At 34.2% G+C, this 25907-nt stretch overlaps 1 protein-coding gene across 6 annotated transcripts in view; it reads right to left on the bottom strand.

Moving 5' to 3' along the window:
- ADK (adenosine kinase) overlaps nt 1–25907 on the bottom strand; it is a 508350-nt gene that overhangs the window by 166386 nt on the left and 316057 nt on the right. The gene's annotated exons all lie outside the window — the stretch shown is intronic.

Raw genomic sequence — 25907 nt, 5'->3', positions numbered from 1 at the left:
AATTTAAACATTAATAAAAGCATTTTTAAAATAGATTTATACCTTTTAGATAAAAGTGTAAGCAAAGACATGGATGCTTACAAAGGAAATTGATTTGAATGTTGCAAAAGACAGTGAAGGAATACACAAAGAGCAACAGAAGATAAAGTCAGAAAGGCCAGGGGAGTCAAGAATGCAAAAGGCCTTGAATGGGGCAGGTGAGGAGTCAGGGTGGGGTGGGGACAGATGATGGGTAATGAAGATTTCCTTGAAAGAAAGGAATAACAAGCTTGTGTGAAAATTTAAAGGAAAGTTAATCTGGATAGCAACAATTCAACAACAGTCAAAAGCAGAAAAGAAAAACGTAAAGGAGAGTACGAGAGGAAGGCAAATAAGGACAGTAAATGATGACAGAGAAATCCAACAAGGAAAATTTTTAGGAAGATACTTAAAGGTATTGAATGCTATCAATGGATAAAGAAAGGATGAGCAAAAGCCACTGGATTTGATGATTAAGAGAAAGTACTTATGGGATAAAGGTAAAAAAAAAAAAAGTCAGCTGTTAAAGAATGGTGAGAAAGTAGGGGTAAAAATTATAAATTATTTTGGAAGATTTATCAATGAAAAATAATAGACTCATCTGAAATTTACTGATTTACTGAGCAATTATTGTGTTCCAGGCACTACACTAAAAGCTTTATGTATATTAACTCAATTATTATCATTTTTTTCCTTGTATCAAACCTATGAGGTAGAGACTGTTATTCTCATTTTTATGAATAAAAAAGGCAAAATAGGCATGTGAAGAAATGTCCCCCCAGGTCATACAGTTTATATGTGATGGAGCTTAGATTCCAATGACTAGAGATAGTGCCCCTCGTTTGAATAGGTAATTGAAAAGAATAGAGAAGAAAGATATTTTACTGGGGGGAGAGGAGTGGTAGAGTTGTTTTTAAGAACAGCGTTAAGTTGAAGCATTTTTGATCTTTAACAAGAAGGATCTGGAGAAAGAAAGGAATGAAGAAGCAAGATAAGGAGGAGGATTAGAAAGAACAAGGAACCAGAGAAGTTAGGGCAGTGGGAACCAGAAGGAAAGAAGAGTTAAGCTTATAAACGGAAGAAATAACCATGAAAATGTAAAGGAAACTTCTTTTAAAATTACAAAAGGGGTACTGAAATATTCAACTACAACTGAGGGACTAACCACTTCCATCATGTAAACTTTAAAAAGTTTAAAAAGAAAAAAAATTTTTTCTATTACTTTCAAATTGAATATTAAAAGAATATTAAAAAATTAACTTTGAGGTAGGAGTCATGTATATTTGGATTTGAAGGGTTTATTGCCCTTATAAACTCTGAGATATTAAGAATTTTCCAGTATAATTGTTTCTTATTACTTTAAAGTATTGCTAATGAAATTCTAATAAAAATGTTTCCTTATTATAATAACATAATATTTTCTCATTATTTAAAAACCCCAATCCATTTATTCTTTACCAATATTCAACTGTTCTAAAAGGTAACAAGTCTTAGTCTTAGGTGATGTTATTTTTTAAATGTTTTCACCTTACTTTTTTAACCAACTACCATGTCACTTGCAAACTATGAACATCCAAGCTGTTTCCTTTGCTATTTTTGTCACTTGGAGAATTAAAATGAACAGTTTATATAGCATCTTGTCTCCATAGTAATATGTATGTACTTGCTTTTTAGTCTTTCATTTAATGAGGAGCGTTTAAAGCTAACCCCCCTCCCATCTCTCCCCAAACTGTTCCAGCATGAAATAAAAACCTCCCAGAGCTAGCATTCTGCCAGCTGTGGATTAACCACAGACAGCCACAGAATGGTCTACACAAATAGTAACCTGGTCAAATAATTAGGCTTCTCACCAACTTTGGACTGAAAATTTGATCTGTGCTAAATACATCTGATTGTAATTTAAGGTACTGAACAGTATGCCCCTGGAGTCCAAATTTGGCCTCATTCCAAATGTGTGTATGTGTGTTTTACTTTAAAATGCAACCCAAGAGTATTGTGATGTGGACAATATAACTTCCATTTTGTCAATTTTATAAAGAATATATAAAAAACTATCAGCTTTTAAATGAGGGAGATTCACAATTTAAATTAATTCCATTTTTGAATAGTCTCTTGTTTTACTTTAAGTAAATATTTAGTATTTAAACAATTTAGGATTTGTGTTCCGTTATAGTGCAAAGACTTAAAATTGATGCCAACCATAACTTTTCTTCCTAGATTTATATCCTTTGCTAGGCGACACATTCTAGACTGTATTATCATGAAAAATAAAAACAGTGCCATTATAAAAAATTTTTTTCAAGTGTCAGGTTTGCAATAAAAACAGGCCAATAGTTTATATGGCTATAGATTAGAAAAATACTCTATATAATCAACAAACTCTTGTGATTTTTCTGATTAGGGGTTTCAGTCTATACAACAGTTAATCCTATTACTCTTTGTCCGTATGAGCACCAGAAGGCAAAGCAGATTCTAACACTTAAGAGATCTGATAATATTAATCACTATTGAGAGTGAGGCAAGACGATTTTATCCATTAAAATGGTAAACAAAACAGAATAAAAAGGTAGGAATAGGAGGAATGGGGAAAGACTAAGGCAGAGCAAAAGAACCATTTTTGCATCGCCAGACTTAATACTTAGAAATCTCAAATACATGTGTTTGAACTGCACGGGTCCACTTACGCATGGATTTTTTTGGATAAATATAGTACAGTCCTATAAATGTATTTTCTCTTCCTTATAATTTTCTTAATAACATTTTCTTTTCTCTAGCTTACTTTATTATAATATGTATTTAATAGACTGTTGATGTTATCGGTAAGGCTTCTGGTCAACAGTGGTTAACTATTATCAGTAGTTAAGTTTTGGGTGAGTCAAAAGTTAATACGCACATTTTTTGACTGTGCAGGGTGCTGGCACCCCTAACCCCTGTGTTCTTCAAGAATCAACTGTACATAGGGCGCCTGGGTGGCTCAGTTGGTTAAGCGACTGCCTTCGGCTCAGGTCATGATCCTGGAGTCCCGGGATTGAGTCCCGCATCGGACTCCCTGCTCGGCAGGGAGTCTGCTTCTCCCTCTGACCCTCCCCCCTCTCATGTGCTCTCTCTCTCCTCTCATCCTCTCTCTCAAATAAATAAATAAAAAATCTTTAAAAAAAAAAAAAGAATCAACTGTACATAAATTTGTCATCCAACTACTCTAAGTATTTCTTGGTGTAGTTTAATTTTTTTAAAAGATTTATTTATTTATTTGACAGAAAGAGAGAGAGAGAGAGAGAGAGCACAAGCAGGGGGAGAGGGAGAAGCAGGCTTCCTGCTGAGCAGGGAGCCCCATGCGGGCTTGATCCCAGACCATGGGGGTTCATGAGCTGAGCCAATGCAGCCGCTTAACCAACTGAGCCACCCAGGTGCCCCTCTTGGTGTAGTTTAATTGCTACACAGGAGGATGTAAGAATTAAACCGTTTAATATACTAAAAGATAAGGAAAGGAATTGCTCTTCTTGCTCTTTACCAGTATATACTTTAATTCAGGAAAATCATTTGGTGTTCTTTTTAATTGTCCTTACCTAAGAACACAAATTCTTGTTATTATTTCCATTAACAATTATCTAAAGAATAGAGGTATGTGTGTGTGCACACGTGCTCATATACTTTGTAAATTTTAGGGATTTTTGGAAGTATAAAAATAAACGCAAACAAAAGACCAGGAAAACGTCTACAGTAAATATGACACAGTGTTAATATCTTTAGTCTATAAAGAGTTTTAAAAATAGATTAAGAATTAAACAAACATGAGGACACCAATAGATAAATGAGCCAAGAACATGAAAATGCATTCCATTAAAAGCAAAAAAGAAATATACTGGTAAATAAATATATAGACAAGTATTCCTTTCTAGCAATTAAAGAAATAACATGGTGAAGAAAGGTTCTTCAGTGATGAAGAAAGGTTGGTGAAATTAATATATTAATACTGCCGGTGGGAGTGCAACTGACACTTTCTCAGAAAATAATTTGAAAATACACATGAGGAACCACAAACAAATTCATACTCTTTGACCCAATAATTCTATTTTTGAGAGTCTACTTTAAGGAAATAATCTAAAATATGGGAAAATATTAATTCATGAACATATCAGTACACTTTTACTGAAAATCTGGAAACAGTGTAAATACTTAATGATTGAGAAAGAAATAGTCAAGAAAGAATTGGCATATTCTTTCTATTTTTCCACTCTAAACCTGGCTGTTGATAATTAAAAATATGGCTAGTTAAAAAAAAAATGTTACTAGTTCAACTGAAGATCTGAATGTCAAATTTTATTTAATTTTAATTTATATGTAAGAAGACATGTAGCTAATGAGCACGTGCAATGTGGCTAGTGTGACTGTGGAACTTGATTTTAATTTAATTTATTTAAATTTAGAAATAGAAGCTGCTAAACATAATTTTATTGTTTTGATAGGTCTACATTTCATTTTGATCATTGACAATTTAGTGACTGAACTGATTGCTGTAAATTTAAGATAGACAGCAATTTTAAAGGCTTAGTATAAACAAAAGAATGTCAAGAATATAATAATTTTATATAATTACATGTTGAAATGAAAAATATTTTAGTTAATATTAAGATAAACAAAATACATTATTAACATTAATTTTACCTGTTTCTTTTTACTTTTTCAATGTGGCTACTAGAAAATTTTCAACTATATGTGACATATTTCCATTGGAAACTGCTGCTCTAGAGGACACTTTGAAAATTTTTAAGATTATGATTATGAAAACTAAGTGGAAAAGTGGAAAATGTTTACACCACATAAATGTTAAATGAAACATAAAGCATACAAATAGTGTGCACAAAATATGGTTAAAAACTACACTAAATCAAAAGGAAAAAAATGGAAGAGAATACACCCAGATTAAAATGGTTAAATGTGAGTAGAAAAATTATGGATAATTTTAATTTTTTTTTAATTTTTCAGATTTTGGTGATGCCATTCAATTCTCTTCTGATAAAAATTATTTAAAAGACAAAATATTTTGTTACTTGAAGTATATCTCTACACAAACAAGAGATGTTTATAAATGGTGAGAAGCTTAATTCAATAAACAAGAGTCAGCAGAGAAACAGCTGGGAGTAAGTCTATTTTGCTTCTTCAAGTAGATGGCAGAAAAAAGGAAAAAACTAAGTATGAGACTGGTGACTTTGGTAAACCTAAATCACTAGTCACAACAGCAAAAGAGAAAATTAAGAAGGAAGTGTGGTAACAGAAAAATATTTGGCCAACCAAAGAGTGCTCCCAAACCTAGACTACCAATGATGAGAGGGCTGAGAGTTTCAGATGCTGAGTCTGAAGACATACCACTGTTGTCTGTTCTAAAGAACGTATTCAGTCTGTTTTCCATTGCACGATGAAGGTGCCATACATAGAACACTTGTCAGAGAATGAGGTTGAAAGAATGAATAAATGAGAAGCAAAAAAACAAATACAACCACCAAATAGTATGTTTTCTTCTTCTTAATAGGATCTACATGTTTTGTACATCTCCCAGAGAGTGTGAAATGTATTTCCTTATAGGAGAGAGAGGATCAAATATGAATTATGACAAAGCATAGTTCCTATGTGCTTGTAAGGAAAATACTGACTTTGACAACCATTAAGATAATGTATAAATTGTTTACAATACAATGTTATGTCATGCACTACACTTCATACCAATGATAGCAATAGAATCACTAAAAGAAAAAAGCCAAAACAAATGCATTAGCAAATACTTGTTACCACTGACTGAATGTAATGCATCAATGGAACAAAATAATTTGCCTAGGTCTTCCTGCCTATGTGGCTCCTTTTGGAAGCATCAGTGAAATCACTCATTCCATATATATTTTAATCTTTAGGGATTAAAATACCTGCAATCTTAACTATTCTATGACTGTAGAAGTTAGCTTTTCTTCCCTCTGAAATAATCCCCTGAAAAAGCATGTAACAGGAGGCAGCAAGACATAGTGGAAAGAAGATAGGTTTTAGAGGGACATACATAAGATATTAATCACAGCTTTGCTGGAAGTGAAAGGCAGTGTTAGACATCCTGCAAGTCCATTTCTAGGGGAAAAGATAAGCAAAACATGGTAAATGCACACTATTATACAGAGATTAAAAGCAATAAACCAGAAATATATACATCGACTGGACAAGCTATATAGTTCATACTTTTATACACTGTGCATAATGTAAACACACATCTAAAAAAATGATACATTTTTCAAGGATGTAAAACTCATATCAAACACATTAGAGTTCCCATGGTGAGAAGAGGAACAGGATTAGGGATCAGGAATGATAAGAAAAATAAAATAATAAGATAGGAGCCATGTCTAAGCCAGATGAAAATAATTTGACAGGATTCACTCAATTCTCAGCATCAGAGAGTTTAAACAAACCAGTATACTTACTTACTTATTTATAAGCAAACTCTACACCCAGCGTGGGGCTTGAACTCAACAACCCTGAGACCAAGAGTTGCATGTTCTACTGACTGAGCCATCCAGATACCCCAACAGCATACTTATTTTTAACAGTTTTGCCAATCTGACTACTATTTAACTGTGATTTGGGGTTATGTAACTTCCCTAGGCCTCACCTCATTGCTCTCATCTGAAAAATGGGAATGGTAACACCTATCAATATCATTGTAAGACCTAAATGAGTGCTTAATACAATGTTTGTCATGTTATATGCACTTCACACGTTTCCATTTTATTATTACTATTTCTGTAGTAATACGAAGAACATTAGAAAGTTGTTTTGTTTTTGCATGAATGGTGAGTTCTACAGTTATAACTCTTAGTTACAATACTGAACAAAAGTATGCTCTTTAACATCAATATACAGTTTGGTATTTCCTTTGAAATATAAAAACATAAAACAAAATCCATCATTCCCTTTCCAAAAGCTCTGCCTCCTCTCTTTCCTTGATTTAATCATCCTATATCCTGCTGACAGATTAATCACCCTAATCACTCTTCTTTTCCTAGCAAATTAAATCCAAATGCCTCACACCCCAGCATTCAAAACTCTCCACAAAATACTCCAACTTCCACAGTAAGCCAGCTGTAACCTCTATTACTCCACAACATATGTCCTTGCTTCAATCATAATGATTTGCTTCTCCCAAAATAAGTCTTCTGACTCTTTATATTGTTCTTTCTATCCGAAATATCCACTACCCATACCTGTTGGAATTTACCACTCCATCAAGGCCCTTTTAAATCTACATTTAAATCTGAATTTCATCCCACAAAGATTTAACTACGTTCCCACCAAGATGTACTCATTCCTCTTTGAACCTCCTTAATATGTAATATGAATTTTATTCTGTTTATTTTTAAACAACTTGCATTTGCCTTATCTCCCTTACCTGGCTGTAAATAACCTTAAGGGCCAGTGTACTTTTTAAAATGTTTGCTCCAGTACAAAGCACAGTGTGTACAGTTTACAGATAGTTTAAAAATATCTGGTTAAATTTTTATTGAGATTCCATCTAGATTCCCATGTAACTGGAATGCTATTTTGAAAAAAAGAAAAGAAAAAAGAACTGTTGCATCTTCACATGCAAAGAGAAGAGTATATTCATTTCAGAGTTGGACAACTCTTTAGTTCAGAGGATCTGAAACTTTCTCAGTTCCTAGCACCCTTAGGGTATAAGTAATTTTTTTCATGGTGCTCTAAGACAGGCCTAACAGTTCTAGGTGGTTTTTTTGTTTTGCTTTGTTTTTAACAGTCAGGTCCAAATAACCTAATAAGTACTGATAATGGAAATAAGTACTGAAAATGGAAATAATTTACCCTACACAAGAGAAGTAAATCTGAGTATAAGGGTGGCATTCTGGGGAGCAGAAGTAAGAGGATTTTACAGAAATGCACTCTGACTGGATGATGGCAGTGGGGTACCCTGAAAGTAAAATACAACCAATGAAAACTTGCCTGTGGCTGGGATGCCCTAACAACTTTAGTAGTGATGATACCTAGTAATCAATTTTCATTTGTTTTCTAACCTATGTAGTGTTAAAATCCCTCTCTGCTAACCTAAATTTGCCATAAAAATTAGCTCTTCACCTTCCAAATGTGTAAATAATTTTTCATTTTATGCTCAATAAAGTTTGGATTTAAGAATTATTATTATTTTTGTCCTCAAATCCAATGTTTAATGTCCAATTTTTAAAAAAGATTTTATTTATTTATTTGAGAGAGAGCAGAGTGAGAGTGACCAGAGCCAAAGGCAGACGCTTAACTGACTGAGCCACCCAGGCACCCATATCCAATCAATTTTTAACTCTGTAGTAACTCTTCCAAATATGCCATCTTTCTCATTAAAACAACATTAGTATTAACTTCCCATTAATATACCCTCATTACTTTATAAACACTACTGCAACAGTTTCCTGTTTTGGCAAAATTCCTTTGCTCAAAGACCTTAAATGACTCATTTCTTAATAATACATTTAAGTTCCTGACATGGCATTAAAAATTCTCTAATCTATCTTTCCTACATTACCTCTGATGATTCACCTTCATGAAACTCTTATTCTGACCACATGGGTCTTCTAGCTAGCCTAAGTAGAAATCCTATATTTTCCTATATACTTTCATTTGCTGGTGATATTTATTCACTCTCTAGAATCTGTTCTTTACCTTCCACTTAGTCAACAAAAGCAAGGGTTGGCAAATGTTTTTTGTTAAAGGCCCAATAGAAAATATTTTAGGTTTGTGGGGCATATGATTTCTACTGCAAAAACTCAACTTTACTATTGTAGAGCTAAAGCAGTTATAGACAATACATAAAAGACTGAGCATGGCTGTGTTTGAATAAAACTTTATTCACAATAATAGGCAGTGGGTGAAATCTGGCCCAAGGGTCATATTTGCTGACTCTTGAACTAAAGGAAAGAAAGAAACACACACTACTAAGTGGAAATGAAAACAACCACTAAAATACAAAGAAAGTTGGTAGAGAATATTAGCAGGAAATCCAATGTAGGGCGGTAATAACTGTTAGCTTCCTCGCAATAATAAAGAGCATGAAGAAATTGAAGGTTAAAGTGGGTTTAGAGAGAGAATGAAACCATAATTACATTTCCAGATGTCCTATCTTGAATTGAGAACATCTGACTATTTTCTGAGGTTAGCACTAAGACAACACAAGTTGCTACATTTGAGTAGTACACCCAATTTCCATAGCATACTGATATCTTGTTTTAGGTGTTGTTGGTCCCCATCTGCACCCGCCTATCCCACTCAATGCTTCTCCCTAGAAGTAGAGGAAGTGGTGGAATGTGTTAATAAAGCTAACCAATGTTTTTGAAGACAATTTTTGAATTTTTAAAAACAAATCATAATTGGAGTGCCTGGCTTGATCATCTGGGTGAGCATGTGATGCCTGATCTTAGGGTTGTGAGTTCAAGTCTCATGTTGGGCACAGAGATTACTTAGAAAAACAAACAAACAAATCATAATTGTGGTAGAAGCTTGGGGTTCACAAACCAGGCAACTGTAGACTATAGTTAAAATACAGGGTGGCTTCTTTGATTGCCAAGGCATTACAGAGAGCAGTGCTCTTCTAATTCAAACTTTGGCCTGCTTCTTGGCAAATTACTAAAATAAACACTGCTATTCTCACTTTTTAAAAAAGTAACTGGCACAAATGAGCTATCTTTCTTTGTCTTTATTTTTATGTAGAAGTAAAAACTGGAGTAAGTAAATCCCCCTGAAATACAAAAAATAGCAACAGATAATATAGTAGGATGTTATAGTTAAAAAAAAGAAATGACTGGACTAGAAATTCTAGTCTAGGTTTTAAACAAGCTACTTTGAAACATTTGAGCAATATATTTAATCTTGAGCTCTGGTTTCTTCAATTAAAAAATAGACGAAAGGTTGGATGGATGATCTTCAGAGACACTTCCATCTCAAAAATAGAATTCAGGGATGCCTGGCTGTCTCAGTCAGTAGGGCATGTAACTCTTGATCTTGGGGTTGTAAGTTCAAGAACACACTGGGTACAGAGTTTACTTAAAATAAATAAAGGGCCATTAAAAAAATAGAACTCAAGTTTAAAATTAACAACTGTTAACTGAGGTGAAATTCATATAACATAAAATTAACCATTTTTATTTATCTTTTTAAAAGATTTATGATTAGAGAGTGAGTGCGCATGTGTGGGGCAGGGGGAGGGGCAGAGGAAGAGAGAATCTCAAGCAGACTCCCTGCTGAGAGCAGAGCCCAACTCAGAACTCGATCCCACGACCCTGAGATCATGATCTGAGCCAAAATCAAGAGTTGACGCTTAACCAACTGAGCCACCCAGGTGTCCCAAAATTAACCACTTTAAAGTGAACAATTCAATGTCATTTAATACATTAACAATGTTGTACACCATCACCTCCATTTAGTTTCGAGACGTTTTCATCACCCCAAAAAAGAAACCCCCTTAACTCATTAAGAAGTTACTCCTAGCCACTGGCAACTGCTAATCTATTTTTTGTTTCTCTGGATTTATGTATTCTGGGTTTTCATATAAATGGAATCATACATTATATGATCTTTTCTGTCTGGCTTCTTTCACTTAGCAGAACATTTCTGAAGTTCATTCATGGTGTAGTATGTTGTATATTTGTTAGTTTTTATGGCCGAATAATATTCTATTGCAAAGACATCTCACAATGTGTTTATCCATCTATCTGGTTAGGGGCATTTGGCTTGCTTCCATAACTTCCATTTTTTTCCATAATATTTTTAGAAGCAATAAATAATATACATGTACATATCAAAAGTGCACTTCGAACATAGGAAAGAGCTAAACTGTCAATAAATACACTTACATTGACCCTGACATTTTCTCCTTTGTGCTGCCAGCAATGGTCGCGGGACATAGTTACGTTACATACACACACATGTACACACATGTCAAAAGGAAAGGAAGGATTGCTTTTAGACTTGAATAATTTCTTTACTGCTGAAGTCAACACTGATTGCTACCTGATTAATATCCAGCCACTCAAAACAGTAGCACAAGAAGTCAAAAAGGTATAGATAACTCATGACACTAGCTATGAAAACTTTATGATATTGAAAGTTTGTATGTTAATGAAATATTATTTTTCAGATCATATATTACTTAGACTTTGCCTTCTGGCTATTAAGTTATATGACTTGATATAATTTTTAAGATAAGAAAAGTGACTAAAATGCATTTTTAATACTGATATAGAGGGCAGTAGTTTTCTTTTTTTTTTTTTTTTAAGATTTTATTTATTTGACAAAGAGAGCAGCAGAGGGAGAGGGAGAAACAGACACCCCGCTGAGCAAGGAGCCCAATATGGGGCTTGATCCCAGGACCCTGAGATCATGACCTGAGCTGACAGCAGCCACTTAACCAACTGAGCCACCCAGGCGCCCCTAAGACAGTAGATTTCAAAGTGTAATTCCTGAATCAGCAGCTATAGTATCACTAGGAACTTGGTAAAAATGAAAAACTTAGGTCCTACCCCAGACCTATGCAATCAGAAAATGTGGGTGGGCATAGCAATCTGTTTTCACAAGCCCTCCAGGTGGTTTTCATCCATGTTAAAGTATGAAAACCACTGATCTAGAATAATAAAAGATCCATTCATTATCCTTAAGACTCTTATCCAACATAGAGAAACTAAAAATCTTTATGAAGATGGCAAAAAGGGACCCACTAAAAATATAAAACCTGTCTGCAGTGGAGGAAAAACAGGTTGTATCATTTTGTTCCAAGAGGTAGTTCTAACATTATTTAGATCAAAAATTAGGATTAATTCTAGATATGTCTCCTGAGGCCAGGGAAACAAAAGCAAAAATAAACTAATGGGGACTACATCAAAATAAAAATCTTCTGCATAGCAAAGGAAATAATCAACAAAACTAAAAGATAACCTCTGAATGGGAGAAGATATTTGCAAATGACGTATCTAATAAAGGGTTAGTATCCAAAATATATAAAGAATTGATACAACTCAATACCAAAAAACCAAATAATACAATTAAAAAATGGGCAGAAGACATGAACAGACATTTCTCCAAAGAAGACATGGAGTTGGCCAGCCAACAGACACATAAAAAGATGCTCAACATTACTCATCATTAGGGAAATGCAAATCAAAACCACAATATCACTGCACACCTGTCAGGATGCTTAAAATCAAAAACACAAGAAATGAGTGTTGGTGAGGATGTAGAGAAAAAGGAACCCTTGTGCACTGTCAGTGGGAATGCAAACTGGAGCAAGCCACTGTAGAAAACAGTATGGAGGTTCCTCAAAAAATTAAAAGAACAACTGTATGATCCAGTAATCACATTACTGGGTACTTACCCAAGGAATATGAAAAACCTAATTAAAAATGATATAGGTATGCCTATGTTTATAGTAGTATTATTTATAATAGCCAAATTACGGAAGCAGCCCAAGTCTCCATTGACAGATGAATGGATAAAGATGTGGTATATATATACAATGGAATATTATTCAGCCATAAAAAAGAATGAAATCTTGCTATTTGCAACAACATGAGTGGATCTAGAGAGTATAATGTTAAGCAAAATAAGTCAGTCTGAGAAAGACAAATACTATATGATTTCCCTCATATGTGGAATTTAAGAAACAAAACAAAGGGGAAAAAATAGACAAACCAAAAAACTGACCCATAATTATAGAGAACAATCAGGTGGTTACCAGGGAGGAGTTGGGTGGGAGGATGGGTAAAATAGTGAAGGATATTAAGAGTATACTTATCTTGACGAGCTCTGAGTAACATACAGAGTTGCTGAATCACTATATTGTACACTTGAATCACTATATTGTACACCTGAAACTAATATAACACTCTATGTTAACTATAATGTAATTAAAATAATTTTTACCAAAATTAGTTTGCCTATAACTATGACATTGGCCCAAACACAGCCATTCTACTATTATTTGGTCCATTTATTGGGCTTTCAAATTATTTCCCATGAAAAGAGGGTTCTGCAGCTAAAATATTTAAAATTAAACCTCAGAGAGGTTGCTCTACTTGTCCAAGGTCATACAACTAATGATTTGAGGAGGCACTAGAATTCCAGTCTACCGTCTCATATCTGCTTACTTGTTTATATTCACCGATGCTATGTTCTATAAATAATGAAACAACTTAAAAAAAAAAGGTCAAGGAGAATATAACTCAGATTGGGTTAAACTTGGGGGTAAAATGAAATACACAGCACAGGAATCTTGAATTAACTCTGAATCTAGTTCTAAGTTTCTTGACAGCCAAAGCAAAAAGTAAGACATCCAGTTACCTGGATGGGAGAAGTTACCTGGCTTTCATTCTTGAAGAGATGAAAAATAACATTTCTGTATGAGAAACATTTGTTTTTTTTTTTATAGATTTTATTTATTTACTTGACAGAGAGAGAGCACAAGCAGGGGGAGCAAAAGGCAGAGGGAGAGGGAGAAGCAGACTCCCCGCTGAGCAGGGAGCGCAATGTGGGCCTCGATCCCAGTTTTGGGATCATGACCTGAGCCAAAGGCAAACGCTTAACCAAATGAGCCAGGCACCCCGAGAAATATTTGGTTCTAAAACATACTTGTCATATGGTGTACAACATATAGAACACTGATTAATATAGAAGACTATGCTGTCTGCAACAACTTCTAAATAGGAAGTTCAGTCTATTTATTGTAACACTCTTCAGTAAAAGACTATGGCCTTGATATCGAAACAACTCAGTGAAAGCAAAGCAGATGGGAGTAAAGACCAAGTAAATAGTTCTTTGATGTCTGAGCATAAAATTTGGAGTTTTTAGAGTAAGGATAGACTCTATGTTCCTTAAATAATCCTCTCTCAATATCAATACTCTAAAGCAGGGTGAGAAAACAGTTGAAGAGTAGACAATTTCAAGTTGTACTTTTTTTTTAATAAAATCTTTTTCTTAAAATTTTATTTTATTATGTTATGTTAGTCACCATACATTACATCATTAGTTTTTGATGTAGTGTTCCATGATTCATTGTTTGCGTATAACACCCAGTGCTCCATTCAGTAAGTGCCTTCCTTAATACCCATCATCGGGCTATCCCATCCCCCCACTTCCCTCCCCTCTAAAACCCTCAGTTTGTTTCTCAGGTTGTACTTTTTTCTAAGAGTCTTCTCATTTGGTACATGTTTCATAATACCAGGCCACCCACTCTATTATATAAAGAATAATCAAATTATTTGTCATGGGAATCTGCTTAGTGGTAAAATCTTTATGATTTATATACGGTAAATGTCAATATAAGAAGATATACATTACTGTTCTATAACACAATTTGCTCAAAGAGATTTTCACCAACTATTCTAGGTAGTACTACAATGTACTCAAACTTGTCGTTTTTATATGGCTTTATTTATTTTTAAACATAACATTCATCACTACCCAACATTATGTTATACATTCACTTCTTTATTTTATTTGTTCTCTCTGCTATTGGAATGTAGTATCTAGCAGGGCAAGAACATCTGTTTTATTCATTATTGCATCCCTAGAGCAATGCCTGGCATGTAGTTAGAAAAATATTTTAAATATTTTTTGAATGAATGAGTTTACTTAGACTGGAGAGAGGGGTGGAAAAAGAGATGGTATAAAGTTAAAACATATTAATTTGAGAACACTAGGTAGCTGAAGCAACGGCTGCCACCTATATTTATCTCTCTCCAAGACAGTACAGAACAAGGATGGAAAAATAAATCTACAAAAAAACATGCCCTCAGCATAACCTGAGGACAAAAAAGAATGCCCAAACATCAAAATAACTACAATTAAAAGGAGAAAAACCACCAAGTTCCATTGTAAGATCTCCTACATTCATGCCCCACCCCCACCTATCATGAGGCCTTGTGGAGAGCAAAGGTAGTTTGAGAAAACCTCTTGGGTAAAGAGAATTTGGTAACTGGGCTAAAGGTCAAACTAAAACTACTGTCAGAAGGGTGATATCCATCCTAAATATGAAAATATTAAACAGGTATGCAAGTAGATCCGAGGAGGAAATTAAAAGTACACTAACTTTAAAGGGGTGTTCTTTAAAATGCACATTTCCTGAGGAAGAGAAAAAAGGCAAAAAAGAAGCCCCTCTGGCAACTGAGCAATGAGGATGAAAAGAAAGAAAGGGAAATTTTAGGGTTTTGAAAGAGAGCACAAAGTTGGAGAACTCACAATCTCTAACCTATCCCAGGAGAAAAATACTGAAAACAACTCCTATCCCCACTCCACCAAACAAATCGACTGAAGAATCCGCACTTTGATATACTGATGGAAGAGGGTACTGTGTTTACTAGGAATCATTTAAAGGACCATAATACAGTCTCCCCCCTCCGCCCCCGCCACATACACATAGCCACACTGACCAAGAGAAAGAGTAACAGGTAGCTACGAAACGTCAGAAATGAAAATCAATACATATCAACTGAGGAAAACTCCATCAAGGAAAATCAATCTGAGGCAGGAGAAAATAACAAGGCAATACCACAAATGGAATGAAATATAGTCAAACAAGCATTTGAAGATATGAAAACCCATCATGAATCTGAAATTCCAAAATTAAGAACAGAAATAAACAAAACAACAGAAAGAGAGCTGACTGGCTGACTGAACTCAGCAAAGAGAAAGGAAGACAAAGATAAAATCAATTCAGAAATGAAGAATAAATTACAGGGTGCCCAAGGAAGAATAAACTCAAATGAAAATTTAATAAGGGACACTGAAGAAAGGCAGGAAACTAAAAGAAAATGAAAATGAGATAATAAGGAGGTAAAAAGAGTCAGAGAAGAATAATGGAAATAGAAGACAGGGAAAAGAGGAATAACATTCATACTGTTTGAGTACCCCCTCCCCCAAAATACAAGGGAACAAAGTTAATATTTAAAACTAATATCCAAAAAAACTTTTAAAGAATAAGAAAGACTTGAATCTAGACACTGCAAGGGCCCACTGGATACCTGGGAAAATAAACCCATAATGAGCAACCTGTAGCTGTATCAGAGTGAAACTATTATATTTCAAGAATAAAAACCAGACCTCCAGGTACAACAGTCAAATAATTTATAAAGGCAAAATAATTTGACTGGTTTTAGACTTTTCAAAACCAACATATGAAACAAGGCAACAACTGAGCAGCAAATTTTTTAAAAATTCAAAGGAAGAGTAAACCAAAGATTTTTATATCCAGACAAGCTTTCCATTAAATATAAAGACTAGAAAAACAGATTTCAATACATAGAACTTAGGTAATTCTGTGCCCATGAGTTGTTTTGAGGAGTCTGTTAGAGGAGGAGTTTTGAAATGATGGTAAACATTTAAAAATATATACATGTACATCTATGACTAAAATAAAAATAGAGGTAAGGGTAAAAGAGTAAGGTACAAATTTTATATGTTAGGAAAAGAAGATTATATGGTACAAATTTTATTTGTTAGGATAAAAAGATAATAACATAAGTAAATGTAACTAAAAATGATACAGAAGGAAACAGAATAAAATAAAGGGCTGTTATATACACGATAGATGAGAGTTAAAGCATACCAACCCAAACAGACAAACCAGACAGTAAAAGGTTAAGTTAAATAACAGGGGACTTAGAAAAGATCATTTAAAAAGATGTAAGTAGGGGTGTCTGAGTCTGCCTTTGGGTCAGGTCATGAACCCAGGGTCCTGGGATCGAGCCCCACATCGGGCTCCCTGCTCAGTGGGGAGTCTGCTTCTCCCTCTCCCTTTGCCCCTCCTCTCTACTTGTTCTCTCTCTCTCTTTTTCTTTCTTTCTCAAATAAGCAAATCTTTTAAAAAAATGTTTAAGTATAAAGGTAACCACTAAAACAAAAATATAAATATAAACCTCTTCCTAATAAACACAGACCACTTCTTTAAAATTTAAAAACAAAATCATGTTTTTCACAGGCAAACTTGATGAGTGAACTGAGAACATTCAAAAAGTCATTTCTCTTGTCTTTAAGAAGGGCTGTATTTGCTCAATGAGCAACAAATACCACTGTTTCTGGCAAATAGTAGGTGATTAATAAATGTATAAGAAATGAGATGAATCTTCATTTTTGGCCATATGTTGGCAGTATGCTATTTTTATTTAGAAATGCTGCTAAAAGAAATGCCACACTTTTGCTCTAATCAAATAGAATATTAGCTATCTCAGACCATAAAACTATTCCTTTTTTTTAAAAGATTTTATTTATTTATTTGACAGAGAGAAAGAGAGAGCGAGAGAGGGAACACAAGCAGAAGGAGTGGGAGAGGGAGAAGCAGGCTTCCTACAGAGCAGGGAGCCCAATGCGGGGCTTGATCCCAGGACCCTGGGATCATGACCTGAGCCGAAGGCAGATGCTTAATGACTGAGCCACCCAGGTGCTCCAATATTATTGATTCTTAAATACTTATTTAAATGGATTAGATTATTTAAAAGTCAGAGATTAAGGAAAACTTCACTTATTATAATTATTTCTAACTACTGATAGATCTTAATGAGAAATAATTAAAAGATGTAGAGCTGTTTTTAAGATAGCATTTCTGATGCCGGAGTATAGATATTTCTACACATTCTCTTCTCAAAAATCACCTCAAAATAACACAGAGAATGAGAAACTAAAACAAAACTCCTTTATAAACAAAACTAGAAGACACTGACAATCATGGATTTTAATATCCGACAGCAGAAAGTACATGGAGAAGCGGTGACAAGATTTGCAGAGTAAAAGACACTGAAGTACAAATTCCAACAAGAAACAAGCTTATTCACCCAAATAACCTTGGGAAGTTCAGAAAACGAAAGTGTCAGGTATCTACTGGGGCTGAAAATTAGGGAAGATGATTAAGAGTAAACTTTCAGATTTCCATTCGCACCCCATAGAGCCAGACAAATATCCTTCCCTTACCTCTGCAAGAAAATGGAAAGAAGGTAGACTAGGAAAGCACTGGAAAAGTTTCAAGCTCAGGAACTCCAAGCATAAAGGAAAACACAGTTCAAGACCAAGTGCTGAAAATAGGCCGGCATGGTTATGTGAAAATCTATATACCAAATAGCCCTTCAAACCCTTTTCCTGACTAGTATTCTGGCTTAAGTTCAGTCAAGCAGAATATTGGAGGATCCCATCTTCTCTGGAGAAACTAAATAGCCCTGAAGAAGACGTTCAAATGATCTCTCCTATGAAAAAGCTGTCTTTTATTCAAATGCCCCAAGAAGTTCAAAAAAGCCTCATTTTGTGCAAGTCTAATCAGGTATTCATTCAGTGTATCACTCCAAAATATAAACAATCAGCATTACCAGATATTTGAGAGAGTCTCTAACAAAAAGTGAAAATACAAAAAAGGGAATTCCAATAAGACAGAAAAACAGAAAAAGATCAAGTGAAAAATAAGAAAAATAGAGGATCAATCCAAGAAATCAAATTTCTAATGAAAGTTCCAAAAGGAAAGGACAAAAAGTTGGATGAAAACTAGAAAAGAATGACATTAAAAAATTCTCCAGAACTTCCTTATTGTCTAGATTTATAGGAACCAATAGTTAACACAACAAATGAAAAGACCATTATTATTGGTCAGGAAAATTTAGAAAACCAGAGATAAAGACTGTAAATGCTTCTAGAAAAAAAAAAAATCAGGTCACACACAAAGGTTAGCAAAAAAAGGCTTCTCAAAAGCAACATCTGAGGTTAGAATATAATACAGCAATTATTGCACAGTTTAAATGGATTTTTCTTCCTAGAATTCCATATGCAGCAAAACTATTAACCTAGAGTGAGAATAAATGATGGTGATATTTTGAAATATTTAGGTCTCTAAATATTTATCTCTCTTGTATTCTCTCTCAGAAAGTTAACAGAGGATGTGTACCTTCAAAATAAGAATTTAACTAAGGAAGAATCCATGGAATTCTAGAAACCAAGTATTCAACACAGATCAGAGATGAAGGGAATTTCAGGATGATAGTGAAAAAAGGCATTGTATGATCTTTATCTCAAATTAAAACCATCAAGACTTTTATAAATAGCTTAAGTAGTAATAACAGATTTTTTCTTGTGTCCATTTTAAGCTGATACAGTATTTGATATTTAATTGATGAATGCTTGCATATTATCAAATCTTACTATTAGAATTTTATAGGGTCATTATTTTGGGTGACTCAATGTATCACATTTTTGAAATAAAAAGATGACATTCCATTCCACTGAGAAATACATAATTCTTCTTATAAATAAAAGATAAAAATTAAAATAATCACAGGTGTACAGATACAAATCTAATCTAAGACCTGATACATGAGTGTGTACAACACTATTTCTACCCTGAATTGCAATCTGTGAGTTACTAAGAGAAAATCAATGGAAGTTTCAAGCAAAAGCAGTTTTGGGATCATCTTCTTGAATCCCACCACCAGGAGAAAACTAAGACAAACATCAACCAACTGAAAAGAACTGTGTTATTAGGCAGAGATGAAAGGTATTGAAATCTTTGGCGTTTTGGATTATTTTGAATAGGAGACTGAAGCTGGAATACTGGATCAAAGATTTATTTTTCTCTAGCATTATGGAAATAACCATAACCATTAAAGCTTAAGTTAGGCTCTGAAGCTTTGTTCTAATTGTGGCAACGTATTCTAGAGGTCATATGCTGCATTGGGATATAATATGGTACCATCTAGATATAAAGAATGTAAAAAGACAAAAGACTACATTTTCAAGTGCAATTTTCTTCCGTATAATTAAATTTGTGGCTGTTGGTAAATCCCCGGCAATATTTTGTGGGTTAACATAGTTCTATGTTATCATTAATTACATAATATATACCATATGTTGAACCTATTTAGAGTTAGTATTTAAGTATCTTTACAGAAACACACTGATAAAATCAATATTGCAATGAATGCATAAAGAAGTTTTTATTTCCTCAAACATTTTTATCTAATTTGGAAAATCTCTTCTAAAACATTTAAAACATGCTAATTTTTTAACTTATTGAAATACTTTCCAAATTGAGAATAAGGAAAAGAAGAAATTTGAAAAGAAAGAATAAAGGGAAGGAATTTTAAGTATATAGATTATGACTGGCAAAATGATTCATTTTCAGAACTATTGGTTAAATGCTCTAATACTTTCAAAAATATGGGTTCAAATATTATTATATTAAGTTAAAAATGATGTGGGCTATTTGTGATTTAACAAACTTATAAAACTCAAATCATTTTACGTGATTTTATAGAATTTCTTTAAAAAGCATTTCAAATCCCACCCTGGGATCATGACCTGATTCCTACTTACACAAGACTTTTCTCTACCTGACATTTAGTGGTTTCAGTAAATTAGATATAATAATGTGTCTTAGGCCTAAAAAAATTCTGTGCATTCCATTTTAACTGGATAAAATGGAAATTGGTTTAATTCTGTGAGTTAGCATTTAGTAGTTATACACAGAACTTAGGTTGATCCATCACATTGTGATCCAACTGGAACGTAATCAGAAAATTATCCCATCCTGCTTGGAGTCTGGCACAGTTCATAGCAGCATTTTTAGAACCAGATATATCCCTATTTCAAAAAAATGCTATCAAAAACACTGTGTGGAGGGAAATGATTTCATAACATCAGAATTTAATTCAAATTTAAACATTCCAAAGATTTTTTCTCATATATGTACACACACACACACACACACACTTACACATACACAGTCTAGTCCACTGAATATACAACATACATACTAAAGGTATCTGCACTCTTCCTCAAGTCATTATCTCAGCTGGGAATAAGTCTCCTTTCCTCACTGCTCTAATCTCTACCCAAAATTGATGACCTTCCTTTACTGATACAAATTTGCTGAATTTATCTGAGTAGTATTTTTTTTATGCTTATCATACAAGCTTTTTCCTAAGTATATATATTCTAATGTGTCTTTTGACCTGAAATCTACCTTTTATATTGTAGAACTCAATATGATTGAAAAGATGATAAAGCATATAAACAAAGTGTTCTTTTTCATTTTATTTTTATATTTTTAGAGAGAAAGAGGGAGAGAGGAAGGAGGGGCAGGGGGAGAGGGAGAGAGAATCCCAAGCAGACTCCATGCCCAGCATGAGCCTAATGCAGGACTCGATCTCACAACCCTGAGACCATGACCCAAGCCGAAATCAAGAGTTGGATCCCCAACTGACTGAGCCACCCAAGTGCCCCACATATAAGCAAAGTGTTCTATATGAACTTTCTTACTATAAAATGTGTAATTATCTTCTCTGTGATTCAAACTATGACACTGTGAACTCAATGGTAGTTCCATCTTACATTGTTACTCAATTAACAAAGATCCAGGTAATAAAATCAAGAACTGTAAAGACAGCAGTAGCTATACTTTTTAGAGTATTATATGTGCCAGGCTCCTTCCTAAGTACTCCAATTATATTAACTCATTTAATCGTTACTAAAACCCTAAGAGATAGGTACTATTATAACCCTATTTGATATATTTTGAAATTAAAGTATAATTAACATACAGTGCTATATTTGTTTCAGTTGAACAGTATAATAATTCATCAATTCTATACATTACGAGGTGCTCATTAAGGTAAGTGTGTGTGTGTGTGTGTATATATATATATATATATTTTTTTTTTTTTTAAGGGAAGTGTACTCTTTTTTTTTTTTAAAGATTTATTTATTTATTTATTTGACAGAGACACAGCGAAAGAGGGAACACAAGCAGGGGGGTGGGAGAGGGGGAAGCAGGCTTCCCGCCAAGCAGGGAGCCCGATGTGGGGCTCAATCCCAGGACCCTGGGATCATGACCTGAGCTGAAGGCAGACGCTTAACGACTGAGCCACCCAGGCGCCCGGGAAGTGTACTCTTTTTTTTTTTTTTTTTTAAAGATTTTATTTATTTATTTGAGACAGAGAGAATGAGATACAGAGAGCATGAGAGGGAGGAGGGTCAGAGGGAGAAGCAGACTCCCTGCCGAGCAGGGAGCCCAATGCGGGACTCGATCCCGGGACTCCAGGATCATGACCTGAGCCGAAGGCAGTCGCTTAACCAACTGAGCCACCCAGGCGCCCTGGGAAGTGTACTCTTGATACCCTTTATTTCCACCCCTCCTCATTCCCTCCCCTCTGGTAACCATCAGTTTGTTCTTGGTATTTAAGAGTGTTTTTCTTCGTTTTCCTTTGTTTTGTTTCTTAAATTCACACGAGTGAAATCATACAGGATGTATCTCTCATGGACATATTTCATGTAGCTACTATAACTCTAGGTCTGTCCATGTTGTTGCAAATGGCAGTATCTCATTCTTTTTTATGGCTGAGTAATATTTCATTATATATATATACATATATACACACACACACACACCCCACATCTTCTTTATCCATTTATCTATGGATGGATACTTGAGGTGTTTCCGTATCTTGGCTATTGTAAATAATGTTGCAACACACATAGGGGTGTATATATTGTTTTGAATTAGTCTTTTTGTATTCTTTGGGTAAATATCTAACAGTGTGATTACTGGATCATATGCTGGTTCTGCTTTTAAGTTTTTGAGGAAACTCCATACTGTTTTTGACAGTGGCTGTACCAGTTTGCATTCCCAACAGTGCATGAGGATTCCCTTTTCTCCACATCTTTGCCAAGACTTGTTGTTTCTTGTGTTTTTTATTTTAGCCATTGTGACAAGTGTGAAGTAACATCTCATTGTAGTTTTGATTTGCATTCCCCTGATGATGAGTGATGTTGAGCATCTTTTCATGTGTCTGTTGGCCACCTGTTTATCTTCTTTCAAAAAAGTGCCTATTTAGGTCCTCTGCCCATTTTGGTGTTGAGTTGTATAAGTCTTTATATATAACCACTTATTGAATACATCATTTACAAATATCTTCTACTCAGTAGGTTGTCTTTTTGTTGTGTTGATGGTTTCCTTTGCTGTGCAAAAGGTTTTTCTTTTGGTATAGTTCCAAGAGTTTAATTTTGCTTTTATTTCGCTTGCCTGAGGAGACATATCTAGAAAAATGTTTCTACAGCTGGTGTCAAAGAAATCACTGCCTATTTTCTAACCTAATAGATATTATCGGAAAATTTCATCTGAAAGAAATTTTCCTTTCAAGCGCATAGGAACCTTCTCCAGAACAGATCAAATGTTAGGCCAAAGAACAAGTCTCAATAAATTAAAAAAGACTGAAACCATATCGTACATATTTTATGATCACAATGGTATGAAACTAGAAGTCAATCACAAGGAAATATCTGGAAAGAACACAAATACATGGGGGTTAAATAACATACTACTAAACAATGAATGGGTCAACCAAGAAATCAAAGAGAAAATAAACAATACATGGAGACAAATGAAAATGAAAACACAATGGTCCAAAATCTTTGGGATGCAGCAAAAGCTGTTCAAAGAGGGAAGACTATAGCAATAAAGCCCTATCTCAAGAAACAAGAAAAGTGTCAAACAACCTAACCTTACACCTAAAGGATAGAAAAAGAAGAACAAATGAAGTCCAAAGCCAATAGAAGGAAGAAAATAATAAAGATTAGAGTAGAAATAAATGAAATAGAGACTAAAAACACAACAGAACAGATCAATGAAACCAGGAGCTGGTTCTTTGAAAAGATCAGCAAAATTGATAAACTTTTAGCCAGACTTACTAAAAAAGAGAGAGAGAGAAACACAAAGAGAGAAACAGAGAGAGAACTCAGATAAATAAAATCAGAAATGAAGGAGGAGAAATAACAACCAACACCACAGAAATACAAAGGATTATAAGAGAATATTATGAAAAATTGGGCACCTGGGTGGCTCAGTTGGTTAAGCAACTGCCTTCGGCCCCGGTTCATGATCCTGGAGTCCAGGGATCGAGTCCCGCATCGGGCTCCCTGCTTGGCGAGGAGCCTGCTTCTCCCTCTGACCCTCCCCCCTCTCATGTACTCTCTCTCATTCTCGCTCTCTCAAATGAATAAATAAATCTTTAAAAAAAAAAAGAAAAAAAGAAAAATTATATCCCATTTGGACAACCTAGAAGAAATGGATAAATTCCTAGAAACATGTAACATCCCAAAGCTGAATCATGAATAGAAAATTTGAACAGACCAATTACTAGCAATGATAATAAAAAAACTCCCAACAAACAAAAGTCCAGGACCAGACGGCTTCACAGGTGAATTCTACAAAACACTTAAAGAAGAGTTAATACCTATTCATGTCAAACTACTCCAAAAAATAGAAGAGGAAGGAAAACTCCAAATTCATTCTACAAGGCCAGCATTACCCTAATACCAAAAACAGATAAAGACACTACAAAAAAAGAAAACTACTGGTCAATATCTTTGATGAGCACAGATGCAAAAATCCTCAACAAAATATTAGCAAGCTGAGTCCAAAAGGACATTAAAAAGAATCATTCACCAATGTCAAGTGGGATTTATTCCATGAATGCAAGCATGGTTCAGTATTTGCAAATCTATCAATATGATACATCACATTAACAAGAGAAAGTATAAATACCACATGATCATTTCTATAGATGCAAAAAGCACTTGACAAATTACAACATCCATTTATGATAAAAACTCTTAGTAAAGTACGTTTAGAGGGAACATACCTCAACATAATAAAGGCCATCTGAGAAAGTAATCTCATTTACAATTACACCAAAAATAATAAAATATCCAGCAATAAACTTAACCAAGGTGGTGAAAGGCCTGTAATACAAACTGTAAAATACTGATGAAAGAAATTGAAGATGACACAAACAAATGGAAAGATATTCCATGCTCATGGATTGGAAGAACCAATATTGTTAAAATGACCAAGATACCCAAAGCAATCTACAGACTTAATGTAATCCCTATCAAAATCCCAACAGTATTTTTCACAGCACTAGAAAAAATAATAGGAAAATTTGTATGAAACCACAAAATACCGTGAGTGGCCAAAGCAAGCTTGAGAAAGAAGAACAAATGTGAAGGTAGCACAATCCCAGATTCCAAGATATAATACAAAGCTAGAATAATCAAAACAGAATGGTACCTGAACAAAAATGACACATAGATCATTATAACAGAATAGAGAGCCCAGAAATAAACCTGTTTATATGGTTAATTAATCCATGATAAAGGAGGCAAGAATATATAATGGGAAAAGATAGTTTACAAATGGTGCTCAGAAAACTGGACAGCTACATGCAAAAGAATGAAATTGGGCCATTTTCTCATACCATACATAAAGATAAACTCAAAAAAATTAAAGACCTAAATGTGAGGCCTAAAACCATAAAACTGGAAGAATACCCCATTTGATATTTGAGGAATGAGGTCAGATATGGCAAATGATTCATCTAAGATAACACATTTGCTAAGTGGTGGAATCAGGCTATAAATCTGGACAATTTTAGCCTATAAGTCATATTGTTATCTTTTCTAACAACTACTCCTTCCTAAACTGAAGCATAAATTCATACAAGAAAATATTCTTAATAGCAAATAATACCTTTAGCATGTACAAAAATTAGGTTCCAATCAGTTTAATTACTAAAAAATACTATAAAAAGGGCTTACTATAAAATATTTACACCTAACCCTTTTCTAAACCAAACTGCATTATTTTCAAGAATATTAGTAATTTTGAGAGCTTTTAATTTTTCATCAAGCTATGATAATCAACATTCATAAAACCACTTTAAGAATATAAGGCAACAATCTGAGATGCTTGGATGGACCTGCCTGGAGGATATTACACTAAGTGAAATAAGTTAGGCTGAGAAAGACAAATACCATATGATTTTTACTCATCTGTGGAA

This window comes from Mirounga angustirostris, unplaced genomic scaffold (assembly GCF_029215605.1).
Source record: "Mirounga angustirostris isolate CCGP_5_RB_7025 unplaced genomic scaffold, mMirAng1.0.hap1 SCAF_6, whole genome shotgun sequence".
In the NCBI taxonomy this organism is placed as follows: domain Eukaryota; kingdom Metazoa; phylum Chordata; class Mammalia; order Carnivora; family Phocidae; genus Mirounga; species Mirounga angustirostris.
This window is presented reverse-complemented; position numbering and strand designations above follow the sequence as displayed.